Source organism: Meles meles, chromosome 7, assembly GCF_922984935.1.
Source record: "Meles meles chromosome 7, mMelMel3.1 paternal haplotype, whole genome shotgun sequence".
Taxonomy (NCBI): Eukaryota; Metazoa; Chordata; class Mammalia; order Carnivora; family Mustelidae; genus Meles; species Meles meles.
Genome location: NC_060072.1, coordinates 131334601 through 131355747, shown reverse-complemented (window position 1 = coordinate 131355747; position 21147 = coordinate 131334601). Strand labels below are relative to the sequence as shown.

Here is a 21147-nt window from a genome sequence, read left to right as displayed (position 1 = left end):
TATGCCCTGTCTCTCTCTCTCACATAAATCTTTTTTTTTTTTTTTGAAGATTTTATTTATTTGACAGAGAGAGACCATGAGAGGGAGGGAACACAAAGCAGGGGGAGTGGGAGGGGGAGAAGCAGACTCCCTGCTGAGCAGAGAGCCCAATGCGGTTCTCCATCCCAGGACCCTGGGATCATGACCTGAGCCGAAGGCAGATGCTTAATGATTGAGCCACCCAGGCTCCCCTAAATAAATAAAATCTTTAAAAATGTATATAATAACCTTGAATGATATTATCAACCAGAAGAATATCATCAAAAAATTGACATTAGTGACATTTACAGAACACTCTACACAAACTAGTAAAATATACATTATGTTCAAGGACATATGGAAGATTCACCAAGACTACATCCAGGCCATGAAACAACTCAATACATTTTAAAGGTTTCAGGTAATACAAAAAGTTTTCTCTGACCAGTGAGTCAAAAAAGAAATCAAAAGAGAAAATAGAAAACTATTTTTAAATGAATTAAAATGAAAATAAAACTTACCAAAATGTGTGGAAGGCAGTTAAAGCAATAATTGAGGGGGAAATTTATAGCACTAAATGCCTATGTTAGAAAAGAAAACTTAAATCAATGACTTCACCTTGTACCTGAAGAGATTAGAAGGACAAAAACAAAAAACAAAACAAAGCAAGAAATAAAGATCAGAGCAGAAATCAATGAAATATAAAGAAAAAACAATAGAGCAAACTCACTGAAATGGAAGACTAGACTTCCTCCATTTACTGAATGATGGAGATGTACTTTTCTCTTAAAAAATACAAACAAAAACTGTGGACATTATAAACAAAACAAATACATTCTGAAACATGTTAAGAAGGCAAATTAGCTAGAAACCAGGGGACCTAAGGAATAACATGGCAGTGAGGTTTTCTTTTTGCCTAATATATCCCACTCTCGGGATGTTAATTCAGCAACCTAGAAGCACCAAGCATAGACCCTCCACCAAAAAAGCTCAAACAAAAGGCTTCCTGTTTGTCTGTCTAGACAAACAACTAGGAAGGAATCATAATTAGCTATAAAGGAAAACTTTTAGATAGTAGATACTCTACCCAGCTTAACATCACAAAAAAAATTGACCCCACCCACTCCTGCAATGGTCAGGTGGGCAATCCACTCTTGTGAGACTATGAGTCATCCCAAGACTACCACTGGGGTAGTGTAAGAGCAGGCCAACTAGGGAACCAGAATTTCCAGCTTCACTTTTTAATAAATAGCATGCCCCCCACCCCCCATACAGACAACAAGGAAAGCCTGGACTTCTGAAGGTACAGCAAGGAGCTAGGGATTTCACCAACACAGAGTGGTTAAGTGAGGCCACATCTACTGTGGAGGTCAGGTATAGAGCCATAATTCACAACTCTGTTCAGCATTAACAAGCAGCTTCCCTCAAATGTCAACAAAGGCCCAACAGGGAACATGAACTTTATCCCACACCTGGCAAAAGGATATAATACCCACAACTCCTCCTGTCAGGCAAGTGTCAGGAAAAGCCAGCTTAAAACAGGTTCATGTAAAATGCAAAGTCCCATAGCATAACACAAAAATTTCAGGTTTCAATCAAGAATCATGTGTCAGGGCGCATGGGTGGCTCAGTAGGTTAAAGCCTCTGCCTTAGGCTGGGGTCAAGATCACAGGGTCCTGGGATCAAGCCCCGCATCAGGCTATCCGCTCAGCGGGGAGCCTGCTTCCTCCTCTCTCTCTCCCTGCCTGCCTCTCTGCCTACTTGTGATCCCTGTCTGTCAAATAAATAATAAAATCTTTGAAGAAGAAAAAAAAAATCATGTGTCATAACAAGAACCAGAAGATCTCACTGAATGAAAAAGACAATCAATAGGTGCCAACACTGAGATATTTGTAATTTTAATATCTGAAAAATGTTAGTAACTATCTAATGAAGATTTTAAGGCAGCTATAATAAAAATGACTCAGCAGGGGTGTCTGCTCAGTCTGTTAAGCATCTGCCTTTGGCTCAGGTCACGATCCCAGGTCCTGGGATCAAGCCCTGAGTCGGCCTCCCTGCTCAACAGGGAGTCTTTGATTCTCCCTCTGCCTGCTGCACTCCCTGACTGTTCTCTCTCTCTCTCTCTCTTTCTCTCTCATTCAAATAAATAAATAAAATCTTCTAAAAAATAAAAAAAATAATTTTTTAAAAAATGACTCCAGGACGCCTGGGTGGCTCAGTCGTTGGGCGTCTGCCTCCAGCTCAGGTCGTGGTCCCAGGGTCCTGGGATCGAGCCCCGCATCAGGCTGCCTGCTCGATGAGGCGCCTGCTTCTCCCTCTCCCACTCCCCCTGCTTATGTTTTCACTCTCTCTCTGTCAAATAAATAAATTTTAAAATCTTAAATAAATAAATAAAAATGACTCAATAAAGGGCACCTGGCTGGCTTAGTCAGTAGAATACATGACTCTTCATCTCAGGGTTATAAATTCAAACCCCACTTCGGGTATACAGATTACTTAAAAATGAAATATTTTTTAAAAAATGATTCCATGAAGGGAGCCTGGGTAGTTCAGTCATGAAGCATCTGTCTTTGGCTTGGGTCATGATCCCAAGCCCCACATCAGGCTCCCTGGTAGGGTGTCTGCTTCTCCCTCTCCCACTCCCCCCAGCTTGTGTTCCCTCTCTAGCTGTCTCTCTCTCTCTATCAAATAAATTTTCTCAAAAAAAAAAAAAAAAAAAAAGATGCCATGAGCAATTACAAACACAGAAATGAAATCTAGAGAGCCTCCGCAAAAATGAAAATATAAAGAACCACATGGAAATTTTTAGAACTGAAAAGTACACTATGCAAAATAAAAGAGCTCAATGCATGACCTCAAAAGCAGCATCAAGGAAAGAGAATAAAAGAATCCATGAACTAGAAGATACAACAACGAAAATCACTCAATGTAAGCAACAGAGAGCGAGCGAAAAAAGAAAAAAAAAATGAATAGGGGCACCTGGGTGACTCAGTGGGTTAAGGCCTCTGCCTTCAGCTCAGGTCATGGTCTAGGGTCCTGGGATCGAGCCCCACATCGGGCTATCCGGTCAGCAGAGAGCCTGCTTCCCCACCTCTCTCTACCTGTCTCTCTGCCTACTTGTAATCTGCCAAATAAATAAATAAAATATTAAAAAAAAAAAAAAAGAACAGACCCTCAAAGATCTTTGGGACTATAACAAATAATCTTAACATTTATGTCATGAGTGTCTAAGAAAAAAGAGGAGAAATAAAGTGAGACTGAAAAAGTACTCAAGTAAATCATGACTGAAAAAATTCCATTTTGGTAAGTCATGAAACTACAAAATCAAGAAAAGGGTTAAAAAAGGGTTAAAGGGTTAAAACTACAAAATCAAGAAAAGGGTTAAAAGACATCTACCCCTAAACACATCCTAAATTACACTTCTGAAATCTAAAGACAAAAAAGGTATCTTGAAAGCAGCAAGAGAAAAACATTTTACTTATAGAAGAAAATAATTTGAGAGCAAATTTCTCATCAGAAACCACAGTGGCCAGAGAAAGTGACACAATAATGAAAGAGTAAGCTGCAAGGAAAACGAAAATAATATAACGAACTGAATGAAAATAAAAATACAACATAATAAATTTTTTTTAAAGATTTTATTTATTTATTTGACAGAGAGAGATCACAAGTAGGCAGAGAGGCAGGCAGGGGGCTGGGGGAAGCAGGCTCCCTACCAAGCAGAGAGGCCGATAAGGGGCTCGATCTCAGGACCCTGAGATCATGATCTGAGCCAAAGGCAGAGGCTTAACCCACTGAGCCACTCAGGTGCCCCAACATAATAAAATTTATGTAACATAGGTAAACCAATGATAAGACAGAAATTTGTAACAATGCACAGAAAAGTGGAAGAGTCCCAAATCAATAATTTTAATTGTAAGTCTCCACCTCAGAAAAAAAAGAACAAAATAAACTCAGAGCAAGCAGAAAGCAGGTAAAAATAAATAGAAGAGCAGAAATCAGTGAAATTTAAAATAGAAAAAAATAAAGTCAACAAAACAAGGAGCTGCTTCTTTGAAAAGATCAATAAAATTGATAAACCTCTAGCAACACTGACAAAGAAAAGGAGAGAAGACAAATCACCACTATCAGAAATGAAAGAGAGGATATCAGTACTGATCCTGTAGACACCAAAATAAGGGAATACTACAAACGACTTCACACACATAACATAACTCTTAGCTTAGATGAGATGAATCTCTTCCTTGAAAAACACAAGCTACTCCAACTCACCAATTATGAAACTGGCAATATGAATAGCCCTGTAACTTTTTTTTTTTTTCCTTAAAGTTACTTATTTTTTTTTTTTTTTAGTAATCTCCACACCCAACGTGGGGCTTGAACTCATGACTGAGATCAAGAGTTCTATGCTCTTCCAAATGAGAGAGCCAAGTACCCCTAGCCCTGTAACTATTTCTAAATTTCAATTTTTACTTTAAAAACAACCAAAAAGGAAATATGAAAATCCAGATAGTTCCAACCCACTCTCTAAAGAATCCCAATTCTATACTATCTCTTCCAGAAAACAGAAAAAGTAGCATTTTTCCCAACTCATTCTATGAAGCTAGTTATTACTCCCACTATCAAAACCAGAATATGAAAAAAGAAAACTACAGACAACAGCTCTCACAGACATAAAATTTCTTAACAAAACATAAATGCAATCCCATAATATATAAAAAAAAGTTATGTGCCATATCAAGTGGAGCTTACTTAAGTCAATTCAGAATCAAAGAACATAATCTACCATATTAACAGGCTAAAGGAAAAAAGTACATCTATTAATGACAGGAAAAGGACCTAACAATACTCAGCACCCATTCATGATTTTTTTAAAATAAATACATAAATAAACTAAGGAAAATAGGAATAGAATACAGGTAAACTTCATACAGACATCTACAAAAAACCTACAGTTAACATCCTACTTAGCTGTTTTCATCAAAGAGTGAATGCTTTCCCTAAAGATCTTAAATCTATACCATGCTGAAATTTCTAGCTGCAACAATTAGGCAAGCAATAAAGGCATACAAATTGAAAAGGCAGAAATAAAAATAACCCTATCTGCAGATGACACAATTACCTACCTAGAAAATCTCAAGGAATCTATAACAAAACTCCTAGAATTCATGAATGAATACACCAACATTGCAGGATCCAAGATTAAAAAAATCAACTGTTACTCTAATATACTACCAATAAATAACATAAATACCAAAATTAAACATACAATACTATTTTCAATTACTTCCAAAAAAATTAAATACCTAGGTATAAATCCACAAAGTATGTATAAGACTTATAGGCTGAAACTACATAAAAGTACCAAAAGAAATCAATGATCTAAATAAACATACTGTCTTCATGGATGAGAAGACTCAACATAGTAAACATGTCAATTCTCCACAAATTGATATTTGGGTTTAACGGTACTCCTATCAAAATCCTAACAAAGGTTTTGGCTATGTACAGACAAGTTATTCTAAAATATATATTTAAGGGGCGCCTTAGTGGCTCAATGGGTTAAGTCTCTGCCTTTGGCTCAGGTCATGGTCTCAAGATTCTGGGATGGAGCCCCACATCGGGCTCTCTGCTCAGCGGGGAGCCTGCTTCCCCCCCCCCCCCCGCCTCTCTCTGCCTCTCTGCCTACTTACGATCTCTCTCTCTGTCAAATAAATAAATAGAATCTTTAAAAAATAATAATAATAAAATATATATTTAAAAACCAAAAACACAAAGAAACTAGAAAGCCAAAACAATTTTATGAAATAATAAAGTAGAATCATCCATATAATTCAAGAAGCATCTCACACAGTAATTACGATAGTTGGTACTGCCAGACAGACATAAAGATCAATGTAACAGAACAGAAAACCCAGGAATATACTCAAACAAAGATTCCCAGCGGATTTTGGACAAATGTGCAAGAGCGATTCAATGGAAGATGGATTTTTCAGCAAATGGTTGTCACTGGAATATTTAGAAATGCTTAGGCAAAGAGACAAGGGGGAAAAAAACGCCTCACACCTTATATAAAAATTAACTCAAGAGGACACCAAACGGGCTCAGTGGGTAGAGCATATGACTCTTAATGTCAGGGTCATGAGTTCAAGCCTCACACTGGGCACCAAGTGTACTTAAAAAAGAAAAAATAGGGGCATCTGGGTGGCTCAGTGGGTTAAGGCCTCTGCCTTCGGCTCAGGTCATGATCCCAGGGTCCTGGGATCAAGCCCCACATCAGGCTCTCTGCTCAGCAGGGAGCCCACTTCCTCCTCTCTCTCTCTCTCTGCCTGCCTCTCTGCCTACTTGTGATCTCTGTCAAATAAATAAATAAAATATTTTAAATAAAAAATTAATAAATAAAATTTGGGGGCACCTGAGTGGCTCAGTGGATTAAGGCCTCTGCCTTCAGCTCAGGTCATGATCTCAGGTTCCTGGGATCAAGCCCCGCATCAGGCTCTCTGCTCAGCAGGGAGCCTGCTTCCCCCTCTCTCTCTGCCTGCCTCTCTGCCTACTTGTGATCTCTGTCTGTCAAATAAATAAAATCTTTTTTTAAAAATTAACTTAAAATGAATCACAGATTTAAAAGTAAAGCATAAAATTATAAAAACTTTTTTTAAAAAGTGACATCTGAACAAGTCAGGAAATTACAAATGCTGGCAAGGATGCGGAGAAAGGGGAACCCTCCTACACTGTTGGTGAGAATGCAAGCTGGTGCAACCACTCTGGAAAACAGCATGGAGGTTCCTCACAAAGTTGAAAATAGAGCTATCCTATGACCCAACAATCACACTACTGGGTATTTACCCTAAAGATACAAATGTATTGATCCGAAGGGGCACATGCACCCCAATGTTTATAGCAGCCATGTCCACAATAGCCAAACTATGGAAAGAACCTAGATGTCCACCAACAGATGAATGGATAAAGAAAATGTGGTATTTATATACAATGGAATACTATGCAGCCATCAAAAGAAATGAAATCTTGCCATTCGCGACTACATGGATCGAACTAGAGGGTATTATGCTGAGCGGAATAAGGCAATCAGAGAAAGACAATTATCATATGATCTCCCTGATATGAGGAAGTTGAGAGGCAACGTTGGGGGTTTGGGGGTAGGAGAAGAATAAATGAAACAAGATGGGATCGGGAGGGAGACAAACCGTAAGAGACTCTTAATCTCACAAAACAAACTGAGGGTTGCTGGGGGGAGGGGGATAGGGAGAGGGTGGTGGGGTTATAGACATTGGAGAAGATATGTGCTATGGTGAGTGCTGTGAAGTGTATAAACCTGGCGATTCACAGACCTGTACCCCTGGGGCTAATAATACATTATATGTTAATTAAAATTTTTTTAAAAATTGAAATTTTAAAAAGTGGCACCTGGCTAGCTAATAAGTTAGTAGAGCATGTGACTCTTAATCTCAGGATCAATCAAGCCCCATATCAACCACAGAAGTTACTTTAAATAAATAAATTAATAAAGGAAACACAAGAGAAAAATCATTGGAATTTAGGATTTTGTAGGTATAGGGTTATTAAATTTGACAACAGAAGTATGATCCATAAAAAATAAATTTATAAAATGGACTTCACCAAAACTAAAAACTTTGCTCCAATTTGGGATAAAATAAGAGCAAATCACATACTTGGCAAAGAGTTCATAGGATATTATAAAGAACTGACAAAATCTACAATAAAACAATAAGCAAATGATGAAAAAATCAGTATCTGAATAAGACAGACATTAACAAAGAAATCACTGATGTGCCATAAAACTAGGGGAGAAAGAGAGTATATGGGGACAGTGAGAGCAGAAGAGAATATAAGGTTTCCTTCTTCCTTCTCCACAACTGGCCTGATGGAGAAAAAGAAAGTATATATTCACCTAGCTCCTATCATGCTCTGAATGTTGCCAACAAAGTTGGGATCATTTAAACTGAGTCCCACTGGCTAATTCTAAAAATAAATGTCTTCAGGGGCAGATGGCTTATTCAGTCGAGGGATGCAACTCTTGATCATGGGGTCATGAGTTTGAGCTCCCGGCTGGGTGTAGAGATTACCTTTTTAATTAATTAATTAACCTTCACAATAATTGGGAAATAGGCAAAAATCATGAATAGACATTTGACCTAAAGGATATATAAATAAATAGGATAAATAGATAGCAAATAAACACATGAAAAGATGGCCAACATCATCAGCCATTAGGTAAATACAAATTAAAATCATAATATGTCACTATATACGTACCAAAATTACTAAATAAAAAGAACAGTGACAAAAAGAAAAAAAAGGACAGTTACAATGCCACATGCTGGTAAGAATACGAAAAACTGGCTTGCTCAGATTTCTAATAGAAATGTAAATGGTACCATCACTGTGGAAAATGCTTCTGCAATTTGCTTAAAGATTTCATTTATTTATTTGAGAGAAAGAGTGCACAAGTAGGGGGAGAGGTTGAGGGAGAAGCAGACTCCCCACTGAGCAGGGAGCCCAACATGCAGCTCAATCCTAGGACCCTAAGATCATGACCTGAGCCAAAAGCAGACACTTAACAAACTGAGTCATCCAGGCGCCCCCAAAGAGCACCTTACACATGATCTCAGGTTCATAAATTTGAGCCTTACATTGGGTACAGAGATTACTTAAATAAAAACTTGAAAAAAAATAACTGCATTTATCAGGGTGCCTGGGTGACTCGGTTAAGCACCTGACTCCTGATCTCAGCTTAAGTCTTGATCTCAGGGTTATGAGTTCAAGCCCTACATTGGGCTCCCCACAGGGTGTGGACCCTACTAAAAAATAAATAAATAATCACACTTGTAATAGTGTCAAAAAAATTTTTTTATGAATAAACTTATCCGAAGAGGCAAAGAAATATATTATACACTGAGAACTCCAAATGTGGCTAAAAATAAAGACTGTACAAACATAAAGACATCCTATGTTATGGATTGAAAGATAATGTTGTTGAGATGTCATTATACAGAGCAATCTACAGATTCAATGCCATCCCTATCAAAATTCCAATGTTTTGGGATGTCTGGGTGGCTCATTAGTTAAGCATCTGCCTTCAGCTTAGGTTACAATCCCTGGGTCCTAGGATGGAGGCCCACAGCCAGCTCCTTCCTCAGCAGGGAGCCTGCTTCTCCCTCTGCCTACCATTCCCCCTGCTTGTGCACTCACCTGCGTTCTCTGACAATAAATAAAATCTTTTTTTATAAATTCCAATTTTTTTTTAAAGATTTTATTTATTTATTTGACAGTCAGAAATCACAAGTAGACAGAGAGGCAGGCAGGGGGCTGGGGGAAGCAGGCTCCCCGCTGAGCAGGGAGCCTGATGTGGGGCTCCATCTCAGGATCCCAGGATCATGACCTGAGCCAAAGACAGAGGCTTTAACCCACTGAGCCACCCAGGCGCCCCAAATTCCAATGTTTTATGTAGAAATAGAAAAATGCATTCCTAAAATCCACTTGTAATTTCAAGGGACTGTGAATAGCCAAACTACACTGAAAGGGAACAAAGTTGGGGAACTCACACTTCATTTTAAAACTTACTATGAAACTCCAGTAATCAAAACAGTGTGGTACTAGCATAACCAAGAGATGTATATAGCAAAAGAAAAAGAACAGAGAGCCCAGAAATAAATCCTTGCATACAAAGTCAAATGATTTTTTCTTTTTATTATTTTAAATTTTGTTTAAGATTCTATTTATTTATTTGACACAGAGAGAGCAGGAGAACACAAGCAGGGGATCTGCAGAGGGAGAGGGAGAAGCAAACTCCCTGCAGAACAGGGAGCTTGATCTGGGGATCGATCCCAGGACTCTGGTACCATGACCTGAGCCAAGGGCAAATGCTTAACCAAGGGCAGATGCTTAACCGACTAAGTCACCCAGTTGCTCCAGTCAAATGATTTTCAACAAGAGAGCCAAAACCATTCTTTTCAATAAATGTTGCTGGGGGTACTTGAATGGCTCAGTTGGTTAAGTGTCTGCCTTTGGCTCAGGTCATGATCCCAGCGTCCTGGGATCGAGCCTCGGGCTCCCTGCTTGGTGGGAGCCTGTTTCTCCCTCTCCTTCTGCAGCTTCCCCTGCTTGTGATCTGTGTGTCTCTCTCTGTCTCTGTCAAATAAATAAATAAAATCTTTAAAAAAAAAAAAGAATGTTGCTGGAAAACTTAGTATCTACATGCAAAACACTGAAATAGGACCCTTACCCTATTCCATATATAAAAATTAATTTGAAATGGATTGAAGACCTAAACATAAGAACTAAAACTTAAACACTTAAAAGCAAGCACGGGGGGATATCTTTGTGTCACTGAATTTGGCAATGATTTCTTCAATGTGACACCAAAAGCACGGGAAACAAAGACAAAAACAGGTAAACTGAAATTTGTCCAAATTAAAACTTTTGTGCATCAATGGACACTACCATGACAGTGAAAAACACCCCACACAATAAAAACAAAATATTTGCAAATCATATATCTGATAAAGGTCTAGATCCAGAGCTGTTCAGAACTAAAGAATTCAAAAAATTTTCTACAAAGGGATAAATACCCCTTTTACAAAAAGGGCAAAAAGTTAAATACACATTTCTCCAAAGATTTAAAACAGCCAAAAACACATTTTGAAGATGCTCAACATCACCACAGGGAGATCTAATCAAAACCACAAGCAGATACCACTTCACACCATTAGCTACAGCTATAATTTCAAAAAGAAAAGAAACAGAAAATAAAAAGAACTGGAGAGGAAGTGGACAAACTGGAACCCTCATATACTGCTGATAGGAATATAAAATAATACAGCCACTGTGGAAGTATCTTGGTACTTCCTGAAAAAGTTGAACATAGAATTATAATATGATCCAGCAACTTCACTCCCAATATATAACCAAAAAAGAAAAAAGAGGGACTCAAAAAGGTACTTGTACACCAATGTCCACAGCAGCATTATTCACAATAGTCAAAAGGTAAAAACAACCCCAAATGCCCATCAACAGATAAGCGTACAAACTATGGTGTGCGTATATATAAATACACACACACACACATACACACAATGGAACATTATACAGTCATAAAAAGAAAGTAAATTCTGACACAACTACAACATGGAAAAGCATTAGAACATTAAGCTAAGTGAAATAAGCTGGATACGAAGGAAAATATTATATGACCCCCGCTTATATGAGGTCTCTATAGTGAACAAGTTCAAAAAGATAGAAAATAAAAGTTACCAGGACCTAGAGAGAGGGTGGAAAAGAGTTACTTTTTAATAAGTACAGAATTTCTATTAGGAATGATGAAAAAATTCTGGTGGCTACACAACACTGTGAATATACTTAACACCACTGAGTTATATACTCAAAAATGGTAAAAATGGTAAATTTTATGTAATAATTGTAGATGATCATATTGACAGAGTAAAAGACTCAAAAATATACGATGTCTCAAAGCGATTTACAAAATAAATGCAAAACCAATTAAAACACTAAAAGGATTTGTTATGAATCAATAGGATTCTAAATGGTAATCAAATTCAAAAGGCAAAAGGCAATCTATAAAAAAAAAGGCAGATGAGATGATGAGGGAAGGACTAATTTTACCTGATACCTCATGTACAGACTTCTAAAGCTAGAGTAATTTTTAAATTGTGGTGCTGGCACAAAGGTAAGAAAAAATCAAAAGAAAACAACAAAGTCCAGAAACAAATCTACACATATATAAACTGCTGATTTAATGAAGCAGTATTACTGTACAGTGGAAGAGGGAAGAATACTGTTAAAATTGGATGTCCTGGGGTGCCTGGGTGGCTCAGATTTTTAGTATCTGACTCTTGCTGTTGGTTTAAGACATGATCTCAGGATGGGACAGAGCCCTGAGTCCAGCTCAGCCCTAAGCAGGGAATCTGCTTGAGATTCTCTCTCCCTAGCCCTCTTCCCCACCCCAGCTCACAGGCCTGCTTGCACTCTCTCTCCCTCTCTCAAATAAATCAATCTTGAGGGTGGGGGGAGCTCAAACCCGTGTTTACTCTCTCTCTTGCAAATCAATCAATCTTAGGGAAAACACTGGAAGTTCCTACTTAATACATTATATTATACATGTAATATATATTAAATACATAAAATGTATAAAGTTAACACACATGGGGGCACCTGGGTGGCATAGTCAGTTAAGCATCCAACTCTTGGTTTTGGCCCAGCCATATCATGGCTCAGGGTCATGATATCGAGCCCCATATCAGGCTCCAAACTCTGAAAAAGAAAAGCTCTGAAAAAGAAAAGTCTGCTAAAGACTTTTCTTTCCCTCTGCCCCTCCACCCTGCACTTTCACGCTCTCTTCCTCTCTCTCTCTCAAATAAATAAATCTGAAAAAGAAAAAGTTAACATATATGTATTTCCCAAAATTTTCCTATACACAAATTCAAATTCAAATCAAAATCAAATCAAATTCAAAATTCAAATTCAAATGGTTATAGACTAAACATACAGAGGAGGGAGAAAACATTCCTTCAGAAGATTATATAGGAAAATAATTTCAGGACCTCAACTCAGGAAAAGATTTAACAGGTCACAAAAAGCACTAACCACAAAAGAAAGAAAAACTGATAATATTTTACTACACTGAAATTAAGAACTTTTCCTTCAAAGAATAAAATCAATGAAAGGGCCAGCCAGGTGACTGGTTAGCTCATTTGGTCAGAATGTGGCACCAACAACATCACCAACATGGCAGGTTCAATCCCCAAACAAGCCAAGAGGGGCATTAGTTCCATATTTAGAAAAAATCAATTTTTAAGAATAAAATAAAGGAACCACTAACATGGAGAAGCCATATGCAAGTCGCAAGTGAGAAAATCCACACAGCCTTTAATTATACAAAAAGGGACGTACCATCATTAGTAATCAGAAAATGGCAAATTGAAAACCACAATGAGACACTACCATACAACTACCAAAATGACTAGTTAAAAAGACTGACATACTAAGCATCGGTTAAGCAGTGGTAGAAAAAATAAACCATTCAATGGTGGGAAAGTAAAGTGAAACAACCCTTTCTGAAAATGAACTGGCCTGCCTGATAACCTCATACCTCCACTGCTAAGTATATACCTGGGGCAGGGTTTCTAAAACTTTTCTGACCACCTTAAGAAATGAACCACCTTAAGAAATATGCTTTATATTGCAACCTTGTATACATTACGGCATGCTAAAAATGAACTGTGAATTTTCTTCTGTTCTATTTCATTTTTTGATGTTGGTTGCTCCCTATTAATCTGATTTTATAACCCTTTTTGGAGCACACACACAGCAATTTGAATAGTAGTGAGCTAGAGAAATTCCTGAACATGTACAAAAATATTCACAATAGTTGTTCGTAATGCAAACCCCTGACAAAAATCTGTATGTCTGTCAATAGCAGCATGGATAATATGTAATTCACATCCTGAAATATTATACAACAATGAAAAGGAATCAACTATAGCTACATGCACCAAATAGATAAATCTCAAAAACATACTGTAAATTAAAAAAAAAAAAAAAAAATCATGGGGCACCTGGGTGGCTAAGTGGGTTAAAGCCTCTGCCTTTGGCTTGGGTCATGATCCCAGGGTCCTGGGATCGAGCCCTGCATCAGGCTCTCTGCTCAGCGAGGAGCCTGCCCCCCCCCCGCCTCTCTGCCTACTTGTGATCTCTGTCTGTAAAATAAATAAAATCTTTAAAAAAAAAATCATTATTCCATTTACATGAAATTCAAGACTGTCACAACTAATAATATGTTGTGGAGAAATAAAGCTGAAGAGGGGCACCTGGGTGGCTCAGTTGGTTAAGCGTCTACCTTTGGCTCAGGTCATGACCTCGGGATTCTGGGATCAAGCCCCACATCGGGCTCCTTGCTCAGCAGGGAGTCTGCTTCACCCTCTGCCTCTCCCCAACACTCATGCTCTCTCAAATAAATAAATAAATAAATAAATAAATAAAATTTAATAAATAAATAAAATTTTATTTTATAAATATATATATAATATATATATATAAATATAAATATAAAATAAATATAAATATAAAATAAAATTTTATTTCTTAAAAAAGAAAAAAAGAAAGATGGGTGCCTGGGTGGCTCAGTCAGTTAAGCGTCTGCCAACAGCTCAGGTCATGATCTTGGAGTCCCTGGATTGAGTCCCGCATCAGGCTCCCTGCTTAATGAGGCATCTGCCTCTAGAACAATTAATACAAAACTCAGGAAAGTGTTTCCCTTGGAGGAAATGGAAAATGTGATCAGTGGGAGGCACACATAGGTAAAAGGTATGGGCAGAGCTCTTACTAAGCTTGGTTGATAAGTACACGGATATTCATTTTATTATTTCGCTTTAATTGCTCATCTACTAGCTACACTCCCTTTTCTTTGAATCATATATCTTCCAATTAAAAATAAATTAAAATCCTACATACACAAGTGCACGCACACACACACACGGAAATTAAAATGATAAGGTTGGGATGCCTGGGTGGCTCAGTGAGTTAAGCATCCGACTCTTGGTTTTGGCTCAGGTCAGGATCTCAGGATCCTGAGATCAAGCCCCTCACTGGACTCCACACTCAGCCGGGAGTCTGCTTGAGATTCTCTCCATCTCCCCCTGCCCCTCCCTCCCACTCATGCACTCTCTCTCAAATAAAATAAATAAAATCTTTAAACAAATAAAATGCATAACGTTGGTCCAAAGAAATGAAAAGTGTGTGTTTACGTAAGAGTGAAATCTTAATCCTCTTAAGTCTATAATATATGTCATTTGTCAAATGACAAAAGAAATGACAGACTTCAACATTTTATCCATACATCAAAGATGACCAGAGGATGGAGTATGTTTTAGAGAGAAAAAAAACTCAACACTTCCTTAAAAAATCAGTTACCAAAAGCAGTCAAATATCCATAAAATCAATAATATATTGCCAAAAAAGTGAAGATTAAAAAAAACTGGGCGCACCTGGGTGGCTCAGTCTCTTCAGCATCTGACTCTTGATTTCAGTTCAGGTCATGATCTCAGGGTTGTGAGATCATGGTCCCTACTGGGCATGAAGCCTCCTTAAGAGCCTTTCTCTCCCCTGTCCCTCCCCATAACCTTTTCTTCAAAGTAAAAAGAAAGGAACAAACGAATGGACTTCTGGAATGTTTAAGTAAAACAAAACTTTTGCAAACAGAGATACAGCCCATCTAAATTTCTCCTTCCTAACTTTAATGACAAAGGGAATAAAAAAGGAACAAGAGATTAAAATACACACATACAATGGCAGAAACCTCAGGGAAAAAACCTCAGAGAAAAAATCCAACCATGAAGGAAACTGGCCTTACGATTAATAATACACAGCTGACCCTTGAACAACACGGAGGTTATGGGTGCCAACTCCACTAACAGTCAAAAATCCGCACCCAAACTTGTGAATTCCTGAGAACTTAACTAACAATAGCCTACTGCTGACTGGAAACCTTAGCGTAATAGTCAAAATATATCTTGTATATATTAAATACTGTATTCTTACAATAAAGTTAGAAAAAAGAAATATTAAGAGAAGCATAATGGGGCGCCTGGGTGGCTCAGTGGGTTAAGTATCTGCCTTCGACTCAGGTCCTGATATCTCAGGGTCCTGAGATTGAGCCCCACATCAGGCTCTCTGCTCAGCAGGGAGCCTGCTTCCCCTTCTCTCTCTGCCTGCCTTTCTGCCTACTTGTGATCTCTCTCTGTCAAATAAATAAATAAAATCTTAATTTTTAAAAAAAAGAAAAGAAAGCATAACAATGGTTGCTTAGGTGACTTAGTTAAGCATCTGACCTTTGACCTCAACTCAGTTTTTTTTTTTTTTTTTTTTTTTTTTTAAAGATTTCATTTATTTATTTGACAGAGAGAGATCACAAGCAGGCAGAGAGGCAGGCAGAGAGAGTGAGAGGGAAGCAGGCTCCCTGCCGCGCAGAGAGCCCGATGCGGGACTCGATCCCAGGACCCCGAGATCATGACCTGAGCCGAAGGCAGCGGCTTAAACCACTGAGCCACCCAGGCGCCCCTCAACTCAGTTTTTAATCTCAGGGTCATAAGTTCAAGTCCCACATTTGGCTCCACACTGGACATGGAGCCTACGAGAGAAAGAGAGAGAGAGAGACAGAGAGAGGAGGGAGGGGAAAGGGAGGAAGGGAGGAAGGAAGAAGGAGAGAGAGTAAAAAAAAAGAGAAGAGAAAGAGAGAAAGAAAGATATAAAGAAAATAAAATACATTTATAGTACTCTACTATATTTATTTAAAAAGTCCCAAGCAGGGCTCCTGGGTGGCTCAGTCGTTGAGCATCTGCCTTCAGCTCAGGTCATGATCACAGGGTCCTGGGACCAAGTCCCACATCAGGCTCCCTGCCCCGTGAATAGGCTACTTCTCCCACTCCCTCTGCCTGTTGCTCTTTCTACTTGTGCTCACTATCTCTCCGTCAAATCAATAAAAACTATAAAAAAAAAAGGAAAAAATAAAATTAAAAATTAAAAAGTCCAAGTATAAGTAGACCCAGACAACACAAATCCATTGCTCAAGGGTCATTTCCTAATCTCACCACACTGATGCTATCTCAATTTTCTTCTGTTCTAAAATAACATCGAGATAAAGATAATTACATATACATACATATTAATACTTCTGGTCACTGGCTTGAACTAGAATCTGTAGTGTAACATAACACTTAAAACCATCATTTCTGGAGTGACCAAGGTTTAAAACCTGGTATATTCACTGAACAAATTACTAAACCTCTCTGGGCCCCAAGCTGACTCATCATTTAAAGACATGACATATAAACAGTACCTATTTCATTGTCCTGTTGAGAGAGTAAAATAATATAATCCTTCATATAAAGCACCTGACAGTACCTGGCACATAAACAGAGCTTCATGCTATTCTACAAAGATGAACTTGCCCAGTCAAAGATCAAGTCCATCTCATTCCAAGTCCGTGATTTTAACCTTACTACTATACTGCCTGAATGTCTCTGGGTGAAATTATGGATTTTCTCTACTTACCTTCCTTTCCCCAATAATCCAAAAATAAGCATGCCTGCACTTAGTATACAAATATCAGAGCAAATTTTCTTAAGACAGAGAACAATACTTTTGCACTTTGGGACTCAGAGAACAGAAAAGTACCAATGACAACTCAAAATAACACATAGGAAGTCATCTTTTGAAGTGATTTGTCTGCCCATAGCTATGTAAAGGACAGAGTAGAGAAACTGACTAATAAGAGAGATAGGGACTATCTCTTCTATAAGAGAGACAGGACCTTTTATTCTTTTTTATTTACATATAATGTATTACTTGTTTCAGGGGTACAGGTCTGTGACTCATCAGTCTTACACAACTCACAGCACTTACCATAGCACACACCCTCCCCAATGTCCATCACCCAGCCTCCCTACCCCTCCCCTGCACACCCCAACAGCCCTCAGTTTGTTTCCTGAGATTAAGAGTATCTTATGGTTTATCTCCTTGTCTCTCAAATTCCTCATATCAGAAAGATCATACGATAATCATCTTTCTGTGATGGACTTATTTCGCTTAGCATAATACCCTCTAGTCCCATCCATGTCATTGCAAATGTCAAGACTTCTGTTTTTTGATGGCTGCAGAGTATTCCATTGTGTGTGTGTGTGTGTGTATATATATATGTATATATGTATGTATATGTATATGTACATATACATATATGTATATGTATATGTACATATACATATATGTATATGTATATGTACATATACATATATGTATATGTACATGTATATATATGTATATACACACACACACACACATATATACATCTTCTTTACCCATTCATCTGTTGATTGACATCTAGTTCTTTCCATAGTTTGACTATTGTGCACACTGCTGCTATAAACATTCATGTGCACATGCCCCTTTGGATCACTACATTTAAAATACAATCATTTTAGTAAAAATACTACGGACCAGGGGCACCTGGGTGGCTCAGTGGGTTACGCCTCTGCCTTCAGCTCGGGTCATGATCTCAGGGTCCTGGGATCGAGCCCCACATCGGTCTCTCTGCTCAGCGGGGAGCCTGCTTCCTCCTCTCTCTCTCTCTCTGCCTGCCTTTCTGCCTACTTGTGATCTCTCTCTGTCAAATAAATAAATAAAATCCTTAAAAAAAAAAAAACAAAAATACTACAGACCAAAAAAAAAGTCTTCTTCTACCAACAGTTAAGAAACACTATAGGACGGAAAAAAAAAAAGAAACACTATAGGAGGGACGCCTGGGTGGCTCAGTTGGTTGGGCGACTGCCTTCAACTCAGGTCATGATCCCGGAGTCCCCGGGATCGAGTCCCGCATCAGGCTCCCAGCTCTGGGAGTCTGCTTCTCCCTCTGATCTTCTCCTCGCTCATGTTCTCTCTCACTGTCTCTCTCTCTCAAATAAATAAATAAAAATCTTTATTAAAAAAAAAAAACAGGGGCGCCTGGGTGGCTCAGCGGGTTAAAGCCTCTGCCTTCAGCTCAGGTCATGATCCCAGGGTCCTGGGATCGAGCCCCGCATCGGGCTCTCTGCTTGGCTGGGAGCCTGCTTCCTCCTCTCTCTCTCTCTGCCTGCCTCTCTGCCTACTTGTGATCTCTATATGTCAAATAAATAAATCTTTAAAAAAAAAAAACAAAAAAAAAAAAAACAAAGAAACACTACAGGAGGGGCGCCTGGGTGGCTCAGTAGTTAAGCAAATGCCTTTGGCTCAGGTCCTAATCCCAGGGTCCTAGAATGGAGCCCTGCATCAGGCTCCCTGCTCAGTGGGAAGCTTGCTTCTCCATCTCCCACTCCCACTCCCCTTGCTTATATTTCCTCTCTTACTGTCTCTGTCTCTGTCAAAGAAATAAAATCTTAAAAAAAAAAAAAAAGAAACACTATAGGAAACTGGAAACGGCAATCACATTCACTTTTTTTCTCACATTTGCTTTGTGAAGAGAGAGAGATCTCTTTCAAGAGAGAATCTTGAAACAGAGGTAGACTGTACTGAAAAGGAAAGAAGTAAAAAAGCAAAGGGAGGGGCGTGTGGGGTGGCTCACTCGGATAAGCATCTGCCTTCTGCTCAAGTCATGACCCCGGGTCCTGGGATTGAGCCCCATACGGGCTCCCTGCTCAGCGGGAAGCCTGCTTCTCTCTCTCCCTCTGCCTGCCATTCCTCCTCCTTGTCAAATAAATAAAATCTCAAAAGAAAGAAAGAGAGAGAGAGAGGAGAGAAGTTTATGTTAAGTATACGTAAGTGCTACATTTTATAGAAAAGGAATAAAAACAAGAGTCTATATATGTAAAGCATATATATAAACTAGGAAAAGGAATTAAAAAATAGTAACAACGGGAAGTTTGGAAGCAAACCTAAGCAATAAGAGGTTTAGGAGGAAAAGCTTTCACTATCTTTTGTTTTGTTTATTCAAAGATTTTATTTTTAAATAATCTCTACACCCAATGTGGGGCTTGAACTCACAACCCCAAGATCAAGAGTCTTAAAGTGCCGCAAAATGAGCCAGCCAGGCACACCTACTTTTTGTCTTTTATCTTTTTTTTTTTTTTTGAAGACTGTGTTTATTTATTTAAGGAAGATTACAAGTTAGGGGAGGGGTGGTTGTGCAGAGAGAGACAGAGAAGCAGACTCCCTGCTGAGCAGGATGCCTGACATGGAGCTTGACCCCAGGACCCTGAGATCATGACCTGGGCCAAAGGCAGATGCTTAGCCAACTGAGCCACCCAGAAGCCCCACTGTTTATCTTTTTATATTTTTTTGAACCATGTCAATGTATCACCTTACCAAAAACTAAATAAATTAAGCTGTTATAATAATCTAGACAAAAGTATCATATGGTTTCACTTACTTGTGGAGCATAAGGATTAACACCGAGGGCATGGGGAGATGGAGAGGAGAAGTGAGTTGGAGGAAATCAGAGAGGGAGACACACCATGAGAGACTGTGGACTCTGAGAAACAAACTGAGAGTTCTGGAGGGGATGGGGGTGGAGGGATGGGTGAGCCTAGTGGTGGGTATTATGGAGGGCACAGATTGCATGGAGCACTGGGTGTGGTGCATAAACAATGAATTTTGGAACACTGAAAAGAAATAAAATAAAATGGAAAAAAATAATCTAGACAAAAAAATTAAAGCTTAAATTATGCCAGTGACTACAGTGGTAGAGAAATCTAATTTAAGATGACTAGGATACCTAAATAGAGATATCCAAAGGTAATTGCAAATATGGATCTGAAGGTTAGAATACAACTGTTCAGGTGATACTGACACTTAAAAGATCCCCAAGCATGCATCATAAGTTTTCACAGGGTAAGTTTATCAAATAAATAAGCCAGAAAAGCAATCATGTACTTAAATTTTGAAGAAGTAAGGAAGTAATGCCAAACAGGAAACCAAAAGGAAGTGTTTAAAGAGGTAAGAGAAGAAAGTAACGTCCCAAATGTCATGAGAAGAGAGAGCTGCAATGGAGTGATCACAGTTTTTGCAATGGCACTAGTGATCCCAGAGCAATGGAGTATCACAGTTTTAAATGCTGAAAGTGGATTTAGAATGAAAACCGAAAAAATTTTGGATTTGCCCATTTGAAGTTAACAGCAAAACCAACAGTTGTGGACTTAAGAGCCAAAGTAATGGTATCAAAGGTGAATGAACAGGAGTTTGTGACATCTTACCCACTTATTTACCCCCAAACTTTTTTTAGAAAACGATCTGAGGCAGCCTACAGAAAAACAACCTGTATTATAACAACAAAAAGTTAAAAAATGAACATTGAAAGCCAGTATGAAGGACATCCCCCTGATTTAGGGAAACTGCTCTTACCCCTGACTCCAACTATGTAGTTCTAGTGAGGGTTGCCATTCACAGTACCCTCCCCACTCCAGCACAGGGATGATGGGTACATGATCCAAGACAGGCCAATCAGAGTCCTTCCCAGGATTCTTCAAGAGAGCCCCTTCTTCTGGTAGAAGGGGCTGGGAAGATGAGAGCCAAGAGCTGCCAGCAGTCATGGTTCCAGCCTCATGAAGT

General features: G+C 38.7%; 1 protein-coding gene and 1 non-coding gene across 11 annotated transcripts in view; one reads left to right on the top strand and one right to left on the bottom strand.

The window, feature by feature from the left end:
* Positions 1-21147, bottom strand: part of MLLT10 (MLLT10 histone lysine methyltransferase DOT1L cofactor) — a 244978-nt gene that overhangs the window by 196833 nt on the left and 26998 nt on the right. For 2 of the 10 annotated variants that reach the window (XM_046010909.1, XM_046010908.1), the window contains exon 1: positions 20941-21121. The exons of the other annotated variants lie outside the window; for them this stretch is intronic. The gene's annotated coding sequence lies outside the window, so the exon portion shown is untranslated. Of the gene's footprint in view, positions 1-20940; positions 21122-21147 lie in introns of those variants that run through there. 10 annotated transcript variants of the gene reach the window in all.
* LOC123947812 lies at positions 7767-7831 on the top strand. The gene has a single exon (XR_006819844.1). It is a non-coding gene; the product is annotated as a small nucleolar RNA SNORD42 (small nucleolar RNA).